General features: G+C 46.3%; 1 pseudogene; it reads left to right on the top strand.

Annotated features, from left to right (window-relative positions):
- Positions 1 to 7,221: 7,221 nt before the first annotated feature.
- On the top strand, positions 7,222 to 13,156 carry LOC116634726 (annotated as a pseudogene).
- Positions 13,157 to 14,108: the final 952 nt, after the last annotated feature.

Here is a 14,108-nt window from a genome sequence, read left to right as displayed (position 1 = left end):
CAAACCACAAAGCAAGTACAGAACCACAGACGCTTTTTTGAGTCAGGAAGTTGGCAAATGTTAATACATTCATTTTCCAGAAGGGAAACGGAGGCAGAGTCCAAAGTGGGCTTCAAGGCTCATGGTTTCTGGCTACAAGCCAGCCCTCCGCCTGGGGCCTCCAAAGCCACACAGGCCCAGAGAGCCTGGGGTGAGAGCTGGGGTCCAGCGCCCCTAAAGAGGCGAGGAAAGAACTGGACAAAGGGGAAAGCCTGGCCGAGAGAACGGGGAGCGGAGGCGGGCGGGGGGCGTTCGGCAGGGAGAGTGGGGAAGGCGCAGCTCGCCGCCCTCCGCCCTCCGCAGATGTCAGCCCTAGAGCCCCGCTGGTGTTGCCGTGAGTCTCTCCAGTCTCTGTCCTCAAGAAGTGGAATGACACAGGCGCCACAGGGGCCCAGCTGGAAGGTCTCTCGGACAGACACTGGAGGCCAGCCCCATCCCGGCTAGTTCCAGGGGTACAAGGAACGGCCGCGGGCTGGGGCCTGCGGGCGTAAGGACCGGAACCTGTGGGCGGTGTGCGCGTGCGCGAGCGCGTGCGCATGCGTGGAGGGCGGGAGGCGGAGGACGAGGCCTCGGAGTTGCAGTCTCCAGGATGGGCCGAGATGGCGTTGCCTTCATAGACAGACGCCTTCATAGACAGACCCCTTCCTGCCCAGGGCCTCCCGGGTGCCCCGCTGGGTGTTCGGAGAAGAGCTGAGTTAAAGAGAACCTCGCCGTGTGGTTTGAAGCTTCTAATGGCCGCGTTCGTACCTCCCTGAGTGTAAAGGCTCGGGCCACCTCCCTGGGCTCGGCTCTGCCCAGGGCTCGCTCCGCTCTGGGCGAGTAAGAGGAAACGTCCAGCGCTGCGGCTGCCCCTCAGGCCCGATTTTGTACGTTCAGAAGCCACTTGTTCACGACGGAACTCAAAGTAGGTTTAACTTTTACAACAGTAAAAAGTCTAATAAAACAAGCATGATGAGAAAACACCCCTTTGCAGGAGCCTGTGGACTGCGGCTTGCAAGGCCCCTGGTGTAGTGAGCAGCGGCATATGGACTTCGGGGTCAGACATGGCCGTGGAGCCGGTCCTCTCCACTCGCCATCCGGTGCCTTGTCTGTTTCCTGCGGATAATAATAATACCTCCCTTTAGGATTCCTACGAGGATTAGCTAAGTCATACCAACACCTACTTATTTATTTACCCTATAATTCAACATGTGCTTACTGAGGGCCTGCTATGTGGTGGCACTGTGCTTGTTAGTGGTGAAGAGCTCAGGTCTTTCATTTTAGAGATTCACCACCATGGAGCTTCTGCTCAATAGGATATTTCAAGAAAAGAATGAACGAATGAAAGAAAGAAAGAGAAAGAAAAGAGAGGAAGGAAGGAAGGAAAAGGAAAGGAATGAAGGAAGGAGAGGGAAGGGAGGGAGGAAGGAAGGAAGAGAAAGAAAGAGAAAAGGGAAAGAAAGAAAAGGGAGGGAGGAAGGAAGGAAAAGGAAAGGAAGAAAGAAAGGAAGGAAGGAGCGAGAGGGAAGGGAGGGAGGAAGGAAGGAAGAAAAAAGAAAGAAAGAAAAAAAGGAAAAAGAGCGAGCGAGCTCAGGCTTTAGAAAAAGAAAAGGAGGGAGATGGATGGGCATTTGGCTTTGCCCGTGTAACCTTAGTTAGGTCACCTAACCCCCTACACCTGTTTTCTCATCTGCAAGATGAAGATGACAATAACAACTCTACCTGGCCATGTTATTGTGAGCTTTAAATGAGATGATATGCGATGGTGCTAAGCATCTGGCACAGAGTAAGTGCTGGATGAACTTAGCTATATTGATTAGTACATTGGAACTGCTCAATAAATCATAGACCATAGATTTTTGTAATTAGTCTCTAAAATATAGTCACTGTACCTTCCAATGACAAAGGAAAACAGATTTTTCAAAATGTGCCCTTGGGATCATGTGTATCAGGAAAGCATGAAGGGAGCTTGCTAGAAATTCAGATTCCTTGGGCCCATTTCAGAAGTGCTGAATCAGCATCCAATGGGGCCTGAAAGTCTGCCTTTTCACAAACATCTGAAGTACACTGAAATTTGAAAATTCCTGGGGGTAAAAGGTAAAAATGCTCATCCACTGAGGGGCCTTCTATGTGGTGGGCAGAATAATGCCCCCCCCCAAAGATGTCCATGTTCTAATCCCTGGAACCTGTGAATGTGTTAGGGTTATAAGGGGGAATTCAGGTTCTAATTAGTGAATTTTAAAATAAGGAGATTATCTGCCCAGTGTAATCCATGTATCCTTAAATGGAGTAGAGGGAGACAGAAGAGTCAGATCCATCGGAATGACAATGTGAGGAAGACTCCACTGGCTTTAAAGATGAAGGAAGAAGGGCCACAAGCCCAGAAATGTGGGCAGCCTCTAGAAACTGGAGAAGACAAGAAAACAGATTCTCACCTAGAACCTCCAGAAGGAACACAGTCCTGCTTGATTTTAGCCCATGAGACCCATTCTGGACCTCTGACCTCTAGAATCATGATACATTTGTGCTGTTTTAAGCCACTAAGTTTGTGGTGATTTGTTGCAGCAGCAACAGGAAAGGAATATGTCCTCTTCAGGCACACTGGATTCATGCCACTGGATCTGGAAGACCCGTGAGCCCCAGCCATGAGTGAGGGTGGGAACCTTGACTGAGGGGAGCCACAAGGAAAGGGGACCGGTTGCACAGTTCCGGGCTGTCCCTGTGGTTTTGCTGACACTCCCCCCCCCCCCCCCCCCCCCCCCCCTGCTTAGGCTACTTGTTTCTTGTTCATTCACTCTCTGGTGCTCAGGATGGCTATTGAGCAAGACTCATGTACATCAGGCTTACATGCATCTTTTTTTTTTCTTCTGATTTTATAATGAAAATCTTCAAACATACAGAAAAGTTGAAAGAATGATTACGCTAGATTCAACAATTCTTAACATTTGCCATGTTTGTTTTATATTTATATATGCATGTATATATAATACAGGTATATATGGTTTTGTTTTTTTTTAAGATTTTATTTATTTATTAGAGAGAGAGATGAGAGAGAGCACGAGCATGGGGGAGGAGTAGAGGAGAGGGAGAAGCAGGCTCCCTGCTGAGCAGGGAGCCCAGTGAGGCAGAGCTGGATCCCAGGACCCTGGGATCATGACCTGAGCCGAAGGCAAATGCTTAACCAACTAAGCCACCCAGGCGCCCCTGTATGGTTTTGTTTTTGCCAAATCTTTTGACAGTTCAGCCATCATAACACCTTTAATACCTCAGTATGTATCTTTCAAATTGCATAGTATCCCTGCAAAGTCAGTACAGTCATTGGCCCCATTTTACACCTGAAATATTTGAAGGTAAGAATTTGAGGTTTTAAGAAATTACTTGGCCAGAATCACATAGACAATAAACAATGGAATTGAAATTTGAACCCAGGTTCTTACCCTGTCTTCTGTTTGAATGGTTCTAGAGCTCGGAATTATGGTCATCCCAGAAGGCATGGTTCTGGTTTTGGGTTTCTTGCTGTGAGAAAACTCAAAGCATTTCAGAGAGACAAAATTTCCTCTTAACAATATCCCCTTAAGGTCAAAGCTACCACTTCCCAAGAGGTTGGGTAAATTCCAAGATGTCAGGTTACTAGAAAAGATGTTCAGGGTGCAGGCCCCAGAAGAACAGATCATGAAGGCTGCCAAGCCCACTGCCCCTGGAATGAGGTAGTGCTTTGGAGCACCCCCAATATACACCTGAATGTTCTCCCATCCCAAATTTTCTTAGTTGCCTACTCACTAAATGTGTGAATAGGACCTCACCCCCTTTTACTATTTGACATTTTTTTTTTAGATTTTATTTATTTACTTGAGAGAGAGAGAGAGAGCAAGAGCAGGGGAAGGGGCAGAGGGAGCGAGAGAGAAGCAGATGCCCCTGCTGAGCAGGGAGCCCAACACAGGGCTCGATCCTAGAACCCTGGGATCACAACCTGAGCCAAAGGCAGACTCTTAACCTACTGAGTCACCCAGGTGCCCCTCTATTAGACATTCTTAAAGTCTTATGTTATTTTATTTTTTTTTAAATATTTTATTTTTAAGTAATCTCTATACCCAACGTGGGGCTTAGACAGAGCCAGCCAGGCACCCCCTTAAAGCCCTATTTTAGCTTTACATTTCAGAAATGGTGTAACATAGATCTGTTCAGTAAAAGATGAAATAAAAAAAAGGGGGGGCACTTAGCTGGCTCAGTCAGAACAGCATGTAACTCTTGATCTTGGGGTCATGAGTTCGAGCCCAAGTCGCTATAAAGCAGGAGACACGCTAATTGTCCTCATTTTACTAGTAGAAACTCCAAGGCATACAAGGACCTGTTCATGAAAGAATTTCATTCCCAAGTAATGAAAAAAGGCTGAATAGTGGGTCTCAAAATGTGGGCCATTAGCCACCTGAACCCAAACAACCTGGGAAGCTTGTTTAAAATGTAGACTCCAGGGTTTACCAGGGAATCAGGTCACCTGGGGATGGGGCCCTCTTAACACCTTACCCAGGTGACTGTTGCCAACGCAAGCCAGAGAACTAGTGGCCAAATTCCCAGACTACTACATTATACTTGGCACCTAATACAACATCATACTACACTATGGGACTCCCTACCAAATTGCTCTACTTTCGCAGTGACCCATTTGTAAAAATTCTGAGTAGTTTATTTTTTAACTTTTAAAAATCTGTTTTAATTTACTTACTGTAAAATTCACTCCTTTTGGTATACGGTTCTATGAGTTTTAACAAATGCATAGAGTCATGTAAACACCACCACAATCAAAATACAGAACAGGTTCATCACCCCGCAAAAACTCCTTTGTGTCACTCCCTTCTAGTCAAATCCTTCCCGAAATTTACCTCTGGTAACCACTGATCTGTTCCTAGTCCTATAATTTTGCCTCTTCCAGAATGTCATATAAATGGAATCATACAGTACAAAGCCTTTTGAGTCTCTTTCCACTTTGCATAAAGAATTTGTTGCATGTAACAGTCTTTCATTCCTTTTGTTGCTAATATTCTGTTGTGTGAACATACCATGATTTTTTCTCTATTTCCCCAGCTGAAGGACATTGAGGTTGTTTCTGGGCTTTGGTGATAAACTCAATGATCCAGATTTAATTAACTGATTCTTTTCCATGGGAGAGTCAAAATCTCATATAGTGCCAGTGATAAGAGAGGGCAGCAGTAGGTGGGTTGAAAACAATGGCTTCCACATGGTTCCTGCCAGTGGGTCACCTGTTTAATGGGCCAGGTTCCGTCATGGAGGACTTCAGTTTGTCATTATGATATACCTTCTAGTCTTCCAAAATCATAAAAATAACAGGGTCTTACAGAGTGCCTCAGAGCCTGTTTCCGACAAATGAAATGAAAGGCTCTTGGCATGTCAGGCCCCCAAACTCACTCTGAGATCACCCTGGGGGGTGGGGGGGGCTCTCTTGTCTTAGACTATGTTGTGTGCCATGGCAGAGTCGGAGTCATCCAGCATCCTTCTCTACAGTTTCTGATGCTTTTGCCCAACTGGATCTATTTGATTTCCCAACAAACCCAAGAGGGAAGAAAGGAAGATATTTTTACTCGCACCATTTTGAAGATAAGGTTGTGGGAGCTCAAGGAAGCTGGTACTTGTCCAAAGTCAATGAGCTCCGTTGGTTAGGGAGAAACCCTGGTTCTTCCAACCCACAATCTAGTGTTTTCTGGTTTCAGAGTTTTTTAAAGTGGTGGTTATCTCTTTAATCTGCACATCTGAGAACCAACTCTTGCTCAAAGTAAGTGATAGGGTGGGCAGAAAGAGAGCAAAGCCGTTTAAATCCTGCCTTTGCTCGCTGGGGCTGCATGGCCTCCATGTTCTCACAGGACAAGTGAAACAATTCCTACCTCCTAGTTAGTGTTCAAAGCTGAGAGGTCTCAGAAGAGCCAATAACGCAAGCGGGTAAGTCGTACGAGGTACTCCATAAATGGCCGCGATTATTATTAATTTGCTTTATTAGGAGAAACTCTGGACCGTGCACACCATCAGCACCGTGCGGTGGGTGCTGTGCTCCCGAGCACCGCACAGGATTTCTGAGGCCCAGCTTCGCTCTGGTGGCGACGGAGGAAACCGACGGGTTAAGGAGGAGGCCGGGAAGCTGGCACAGCTGGGGACCGTGGGGTTCTGAGGAGGGGCCGGCCCTGGAAGGAGGCCTGGGAGGCAGCTGTGCGCTGGGGCGCGGACGGTGTCTCCGCGCAGGAGAGTTGGGCTGAAGGCTTTGTTTTTCTTCTTTCTGAACTCGGTTTTACCCTCCAGAGGGGAGTTCTTCGTGTCTGAACTTGGTGTTTGAGCCCCGGCAGTTCCCGCAGTAAATGGCTTGTCACTCCTGTGGGGCAATATTGCCATTGATGTCGGGCCAAGGTGGTTAGGAAACGGGATCTTCCACATGGGGACTGTGGTTTGGCCACAGCGCCCCGCGCCTCCACAAGCACAGCTGGGGGTTGAGACAGTTGCCCACGGGGGGGGGGGGGGGGAGGGGGGCGCTCCGTCCGCCTTCCCAGCAGCCCTAGCACGGCCCCGCGTCGCCTGGCTTGGGGCCTCCGACTGGAGCAAGAGAAGGGGCTGTGGAGGAACGACGGGGCCCCGAGGGGCCTCCTGAGAGCGAAAAGCAGGAGACCAGGGAGCCGAGGCTGTCCCCTGACTGCCTGTCCCCCGCAGCACGGGGCCCTTTACAAGAGCCGGGTCAAGGGGTGGGAAGGCTGCGGGCCGGGAGACGGCCGAGTCCCCTCCGCCCCCGCGGGGAAGGCTTCGGCGTCCCCCATGCGGCCACAGACGCCCTCTGGCCTGTTCCCCCGCAGCCCCGGGGCCCCGCCTCCAAGCAGCCCTGTCCCACTGTACCGTAATGGGCCGCCCCCACTGCACCCGCCATATGCAGCTCATATGCAGCACCTGCTCAGAACACGAGGGCGCGACTGAATGAATCTGAAGAGACCAAAGAAATCCGAAGAGAGCTCCCAGAAGGAGCCCAGGGGGCTTCCGCACAGGGCACCAGCGGCTCTGCATTTTTGCCCGATGGAAAAGCTGTCACAAGAGTGGCAGGGAAGAGCCCTCACTCCTGCCCTTTGAGTTTGATTTCCTTTGGAATTCTCCTTCGTTTTTGTTCCAGCTGTTGCCTAGAAGCAGTGAGCACTGGCTTAGTTTTAGGCACACGTGATGTTTGGCTTCACAGCCACCCCTGGAGTTAGAGACCTCCCCGCGGTTCTGCTGTCCGCTCTGGTCGGCCAGGCGGATGAGCTAAACTTGTTCACTGAACTCCTTCACCTTGTCCTTGACCGTGGCATCCGGCCCGGGCCCTTTGGTGCTGAGGTAACAGGGCTCATGACAATAAGGAGCAAGCTCAGTCCTGACTGCTCAAAGGGGGAGGCTGGAAAGGAACAAAAGCCCTTGAGCCAGGCATCTACTGTGTGCTGGGTAATGGTGGAAGGGAGGAAAGAATCTAGAGCCCCTGCCCGTGGTCTGATGGCGAGATGACAGCTAATGATGAGATAGCGTGAGAAGAGCTGGGATGGGGCGAACGACCAAGGAGTTCCCACATCGCAGAGCTGATGACCCCTCTGGACTTCCCATTAGTTCAGGGGTGTGCCCCTCTTCGTCTGGACTCATGCAGGTAGCCTGTGTCCTTCAGCAGGCTGATTCTCTCCTTCCGGGCACAGAGGCAGACGGGACGATGCTCAGGATCCAGTCTAACAGACCCAGTTAGACATTCAGTTGACTGGCAAAAGCTTTTATTTCCACAAATCCATTTGTTGATGTTTTTCCTCATCCTCGTTGCCCAAGAGGATTGATTATACACAAAACCGTGATGTGTATTCTATGATCTGCCTAGAGAATTACTTCAATATTGGCCAGAGCTTTGCATTCTTAGCCACATGGGACTCCGGGGGTGCATTCAGCAGGACCCAGAACTCTTGGATGCCCTGCAAACTGAGAGCACGTTCCAGAAGCAGGGGCTAGAATGCACAGTAGGGATGGAGGGTATGGAAGAGCCTAAGCCCCTGGGCTGGAATCCCCCTGTCCCTGAAGTGTGCCTGTCCCACTGACTTCTGAACCCCTGGGCCTCTGTGGGCTGCCTCTGCTTCTCAGACCTCCGTCCTCTCCTCCCCACCACCTCGTTGCCTTCGCAAACCCTGAAGCCCAGGCACAGGAAGACAAGCAGTGGGACAAGTCTCCCAGCTCAGGCCAGAGAGAGAGGAATCCTAGGCCATAGCTATTTTCAGAACTAAAATTGAAGCCCATGGTTTATTTCCTCAGCACTTAATTAGACTCCAGCGCTGCACAGGGCTGCCTCCTTCCCGCCCACGAGCGAAAGCCTGACCAGTGGGTTCGGGAGCTGACGCCATGTCACAGGCGGGAGGGCTGGGGCCTGGAGTATTTTTACTTATGGGAGGCTGTGGAGAACAAAACCACTTGGCCCCAAGCCAGCTAGACTAAGTCAGTTGGGAGAGGGAGCAGGAAAGCTGTTATATCATCCTTCCTTCTTTGAACTGCGTTGTAAATCTGCTAGACAGGAAATGGGGATTAGGAGGGGAGAGAAGGAGGGGGCTGCACAGTGAGGCTAGAGTGGGGGCTGGAGTGGGGGCAGAGCCTGGCGGAGGTGAGGCCCTGTCCTCAGGGGAGGGGGAGGGTCGGGGAGACTCCCATGGGGCTGGGGGAGGGGCAGGCGAGAGGGCACACTGGGTGTGTTCAAAGCTTCCTGGGTCAGGTTGGTTATGGGGTGACTGTATAGGCCTGTGGGTGATTTCTGGGCTGGCTTCAGGTCCTCCAACTAATACCAGTCTTACAGATATGGTTTTTAGAGCTGGAAGGAACTCTGGGACCCTTAAACGAGGCTGTCAAGGACAATAGACGAAAAATACATTACCCAAAGGCACACAGCTAATGAGAACCGGAAGTGGGGATGGGGGGAGGGGTTCTGACTGTAAAATGGCTCTTCTAGAGCTCCCCTTCTTACTGCTGTTGCTTGGTTTTCATTCCCGAGCGAAAGTAGGCATAAAATGCAAATACACTTGGGCAAAATGACACATTAATTCATGTTAAGAGCTAAATAATTGATGTTTAACACTTTACTGAGGAGACATTTTGGTGAGTGGGAGCCCCTGAGCTCCATGGAGGAGCACTTCTGACCACATGGGTGGGAGGCATCATCCATTCATGATCAACCTAGGACTGTGCCAGCCTCAGTGTTTCTGGAGTGGGGAGGTACAGGGAAGATGAGACCTGTGAATGTCTTTGAAATAGAACCTGTTTCTTGCTAGGGAGAAGTGAAAACAGGAAACCTGGCTAATGACTTCCCAGAGTCATACATTTGTGCAATGTTTCTCCAAAAAGGTCTGGATACCAGCCTGAGGAGCACCATCCCAGTGGGATTAAACTCCTGCTCACCCAGAGAACCATGGAACCCCCTGTTTTCACCTCTTCCTTCCCCTCCCACAACACTCCCGAGGCTGCCTCCCAAATGAGGAATCCAATGACAATAGTCTAAGACCTTCCTACACACTCCAGGACCCTAAATTAAATTAAGTAATGGCCGTAGCCAACCTTTATTTTGCTTTTGTTTTTTGGTTTTTTTTTTTTTTTTGCAAAGCACTTCACTAGCATTATCTCATGTCATCTTGATTATTTTTATCATCATCTCCATTTCACAATGACGGTATCGCAGCTCAGAGAGGTTTAAATAATTTGCCCAAAGTCACCCAAGTGACAGTGAGAGCCAAGACTTGAACGAAGGCAGACTTATTCGACAGTCTCTGCTTCTCCCACAGACTGCTTCCACCGGTGGAAACAAAATTCTTTGGAGTCCAGAGGAAGCTAGACAGAATACCATCCAATAGCAAGAAGGAGAGGGCGCCTGGGTGGCTCAGTTGGTTACGCGACTGCCTTCGGCTCAGGTCATGATCCTGGAGTCCCGGGATCGAGTCCCACATCGGGCTCCCTGCTCGGCAGGGAGTCTGCTTCTCCCTCTGACCCTCCTCCCTCTCATGCTCTCTGTCTCTCATTCTCTCTCTCGCAAATAAATAAAATCTTTAAAAAAAAAAAAAAAAAAAAAAGAAGGAGACCCACCCACATTGTGTATTAGAAGGCTCAAGGATACAAAAGGGTGAGGAGTGTCTGGCGCTGGAGAGTGTCTGGCTGAGAGCTGAAGTTGGAGTGGGATTGCCATGTTCTGTGCTCTGTGCCTGGTGTTTGGTGTATACTTCTGCTTTTCTGGGCCAACAGCCGAAATATCCCCTTCACTTCTCCTTGGCTGGGTCTTGGGCCATTAATACCATATCACACCCATTCCATTCTTATATGGGTCACCCAACTCAGTTCCGTGGCCTAAATCTGCCATTATTTGGTGTCTGTTGAATGCAAATAAAGCTGATTCTTGATACCCAGGGACAGTTGACGTAAGATTTTGATTGTTCTCTCTTCTCTTCCTGTTACTTCTTCCCCGCTACTTACTTTAGACATCACCTCTGCCAGAGAGCACAGGAGTGGAAAGAAAGCTTGCTCATTGTCAGTCTTTTGCTATAAACTAGCTTTGTTAGTAATTCCTACTGGAAAAAGACTACTGGGGGAGTAGTTTGAGGCTTGTAGATTACCTTTTTTTCTGTGCATTCCCTGTCATCTGATAGCCTAGATAGCATCTAAACTTTTTTCTTAGTTGGGCCTTGGCTATGTTTGTTGAATTGTTGTGTTGTATTTGTTGAATTATATATCATCTTTAATCCATGACCCACCCTTGGTCAAATTCTATGATTAAGGGATATGAACAGCACTGGACTCTCACTCTATCCCATTAAATGAATTAATGCATGGAACATACTAGGACATTTCCTGGCCCAGAGTAAACACTGAATAATTGTTATTTCGTCGATATTATACACTATGCCTGAAAAATAATATTCAATACCCAAGGCATCAGTGTTTTGTTGTTTTTTTTTTTTTACTTTTTAAAAAATTTATTTGAGACAGAGAGAGAGAGAGTGCACAAGTGGGGAGGAGGGTCAGAGAGAGAGGGAGAAGCAGACTCTCTGCTGGGCAGGGAGCCTGATGCGGGGCTTGATCCCAGGACCCTGAGATCACAACCTGAGCCGAAGGCAGACGCTTAACTGACTGAGCCACCCAGGCACCCCAAGGCATCAGTTTTGTTGTTGTTGTTGTTATTATCCTGGAATTTTTCATTACAGCGGCCAAGACTGTTTTAAAGCAAAGTTCCTCAAGGGCAAGAACTAAGGATGATAAAATGGAGCAGTACAAGTTATAAACTCCTTAGGGGAAGACTTCTGCTTCTAGTTATGATGGACTAGCTTGTATCAGATCAATCCTCCTTATGAGAACAACTAGAAAAACCTAGATTTTTTTTAACAGTGAGAAACATCTATTTGAAAGCATTAGAGAGATACTCAGAGTCTAAGGTATTAGAGAAAAAGGAAACACAGAGAGGTGAGCAGCTTAACATATGCAGCTACTTTCCTTCATGAGGCATTTGATTATTCTGAATACGTACAGAGATGCTGAGCAGGACTGCCGGCAATCTTACAGGGGTAAGGAGACAAAAATTGGGATTCAAAGCTTTCCAAAAGGAGAGGTCCTGGTAAACAGCACAGTCTTTCAGCTGGGAATCTTGAAGGACTACACCCTGGTAATAAAAGCTAGCCTGAAAATAGACTAGCATTCACAGAGACTGAAACTCAGATCTGAATCAAATCAATCTCAGATTAGAGTAAAGAGATATTCTCCTGGCTAATTGCCTGCCTGACCAAAGTAAATCTTCTTTGGGGGAAGAAGTCATCCAGACTCTCAAATTATCACCACAACTTTTCATGCACAGTGTCTGGCATTAAACAAACAACAACAATAAAACTGGGCATATCAAGAGATAGGAACAAATGACTGAAAACCAAGAGAAAAAAAATGCTGTAATTTAAACAGATATGTTGAATATATTTTTTAAATAGTCTAATAAAAATTCTAGGACTGAAATTAAGAACTCAGTGGAAGGATTTAAAGGCAGATTAAACTCAACTTAAGAGATGATTCATGAACTTGAGTATAGACCAGAAGAAAATATGTAGACTTCACTACAATTACAGCAAGATAAAAATTTTAAGAAATACAGAAAAGCGAGACTAAGTGATAAATGGGACCCAGTATAAAACATTTGTGTAATTAGAGTCCTGGAAGAGAAGGAGAGAGATAATACAGCATAAACAATTTTGATGAGAAAATAATCTGAGGATATAAAAACTGACAAAAGACATAGAGCCACAGATAAATACAAAGAAAGTTACAACTAGACCCGTCATGTAAAACAGGTGAAAAACAACTAAAGGCAAAAACTGTAAGTATAGCTAGTATAAAAAATAATAGGACACATTTTGTTCAGAGGCACAATAATAAGACAGTCAAATTTTCAGTGAAAATAATGGAAGCCAAACAATAATGAAAAGATATCTTTAAAAGGCTAAAAGAAGGGATGTGGCTGGAGTTTGAGGTGTGTGGGACCTAGAGCCGCCCCGGGGCAGTGGATAACAGCTCTTCAAGCCTGCAATTAAAAAAAAAAAAAAAGGCCTCCAGTAAAATGACATTGCAAAAAATGGGGAAGAAACAGAAAGGAAAGAGTAAAAAAGTGGAAGAGGCAGAGCCTGAAAATTTGTGGTGGGAAAAGTACTGGACCAATGTGTAGTAAATGGGAAGAGGGAGTATTTCCTGAAGTGGAAGAGATTTACTAGTGCTGACAGTACTTGGGAACCTGAAGAAAATTTAGATCGTCCAGAGTGAATTGAAGTATTTCCTAATGCTCAGAAAACTGGTAAAGAAAAAGATGGTACAAAAAGGTAATCTTTATCTGACTGTGAATCTGATGATAGCAAATCAAAGAAGAAAAGAGATGCTGTGGATAAACCAAGAGGTCTTGATCCTGAATGAGTAATTGGTGCCACAGAGGGCAGTGGAGAATTCATGTCTGTCATGAAATGGAAAAGACTCAGATGAGGCCGACTTGGGGCTGGAAAAAGGGGCACATAGGAAGTGTCCTCAAAGTGTAATTGTTTTTTACGAAGACAGACTATCTTGTCATTCTTCTCCAGAAGATGAAGTTTAGTAATTGTTTCCATTGCTTTTTATAGATATTTATATATATATTATATATATATTATATATATATATATATAATATATATATAAAATCTGGGTCTTGGTTTTTTGATTTATTAGGATGAGGAAATAATATTCTAATGAAAATCAAGTTTGATATATTTGTTTTGAAGTAGTATCAGGGGAGTTGGTGATTTTTTGCATCTATAGCACCGGTTACTTTGAACAAATAAAAGCTTTCTGTAGTTGCTTCCTTTATCAGAAAAGAATATTTGAGGGGCGCCTGGGTGACTCAGTTGGTTAAGCATCTGCCTTCTGCTCAGGCCGTGATCCCAGAGTCCTGGGATTGAGCCCCGCATCGGGCTCCCTGCTCAGCGGGGAGTCTTCTTCTCCCTCTCCCTCTGCCTGCCTGCCACTCCCCCTGCTTGTGCTCTCTCTCTCTCTGACAAATAAATAAATAAAATCTTTAAAAAAAAGAAAGAAAGAAAAGAATATTTGAAACCACGGTATGTTATTCCCCTACATTAGAGAATATCTTTTCTAAATGTTGGGGGAAATCTTCATAATTGTTACTCAATCAGGATTTGTGTTTAACTCCTATATACCTAAGGACTATTCTGGGTTTTTTGTTTATTTAGGCTTTTTTTGGTGTGTGTGTGTGTGTGTGTGTGTACATAAAAATACATGTGTAAATGGTTTTCTTTTTTTTTCTTTAAACATTCACCAAAGTAAAAACAGCATTTCATAACCATGGATAAGCCCATGTTTCTGGGATGCCATCATTTTCAGCAACCTAAGAAATAAATCACTTAAAGTAAATTGAAATTTTTCCTGAAGTCTTAACCTTTCAAATTTTGTAATTAATTGAAAATTTAAATTGGACAATTTAAAAGAAGCCATATCAGAATCCATATCTATAGTCAGTCATATAAATGCAAGTTTATTTGCAAGATACTGAAA

This window comes from Phoca vitulina, unplaced genomic scaffold (assembly GCF_004348235.1).
Source record: "Phoca vitulina isolate PV1807 unplaced genomic scaffold, GSC_HSeal_1.0 scaffold9, whole genome shotgun sequence".
NCBI lineage: Eukaryota > Metazoa > Chordata > Mammalia > Carnivora > Phocidae > Phoca > Phoca vitulina.
This window is presented reverse-complemented; position numbering and strand designations above follow the sequence as displayed.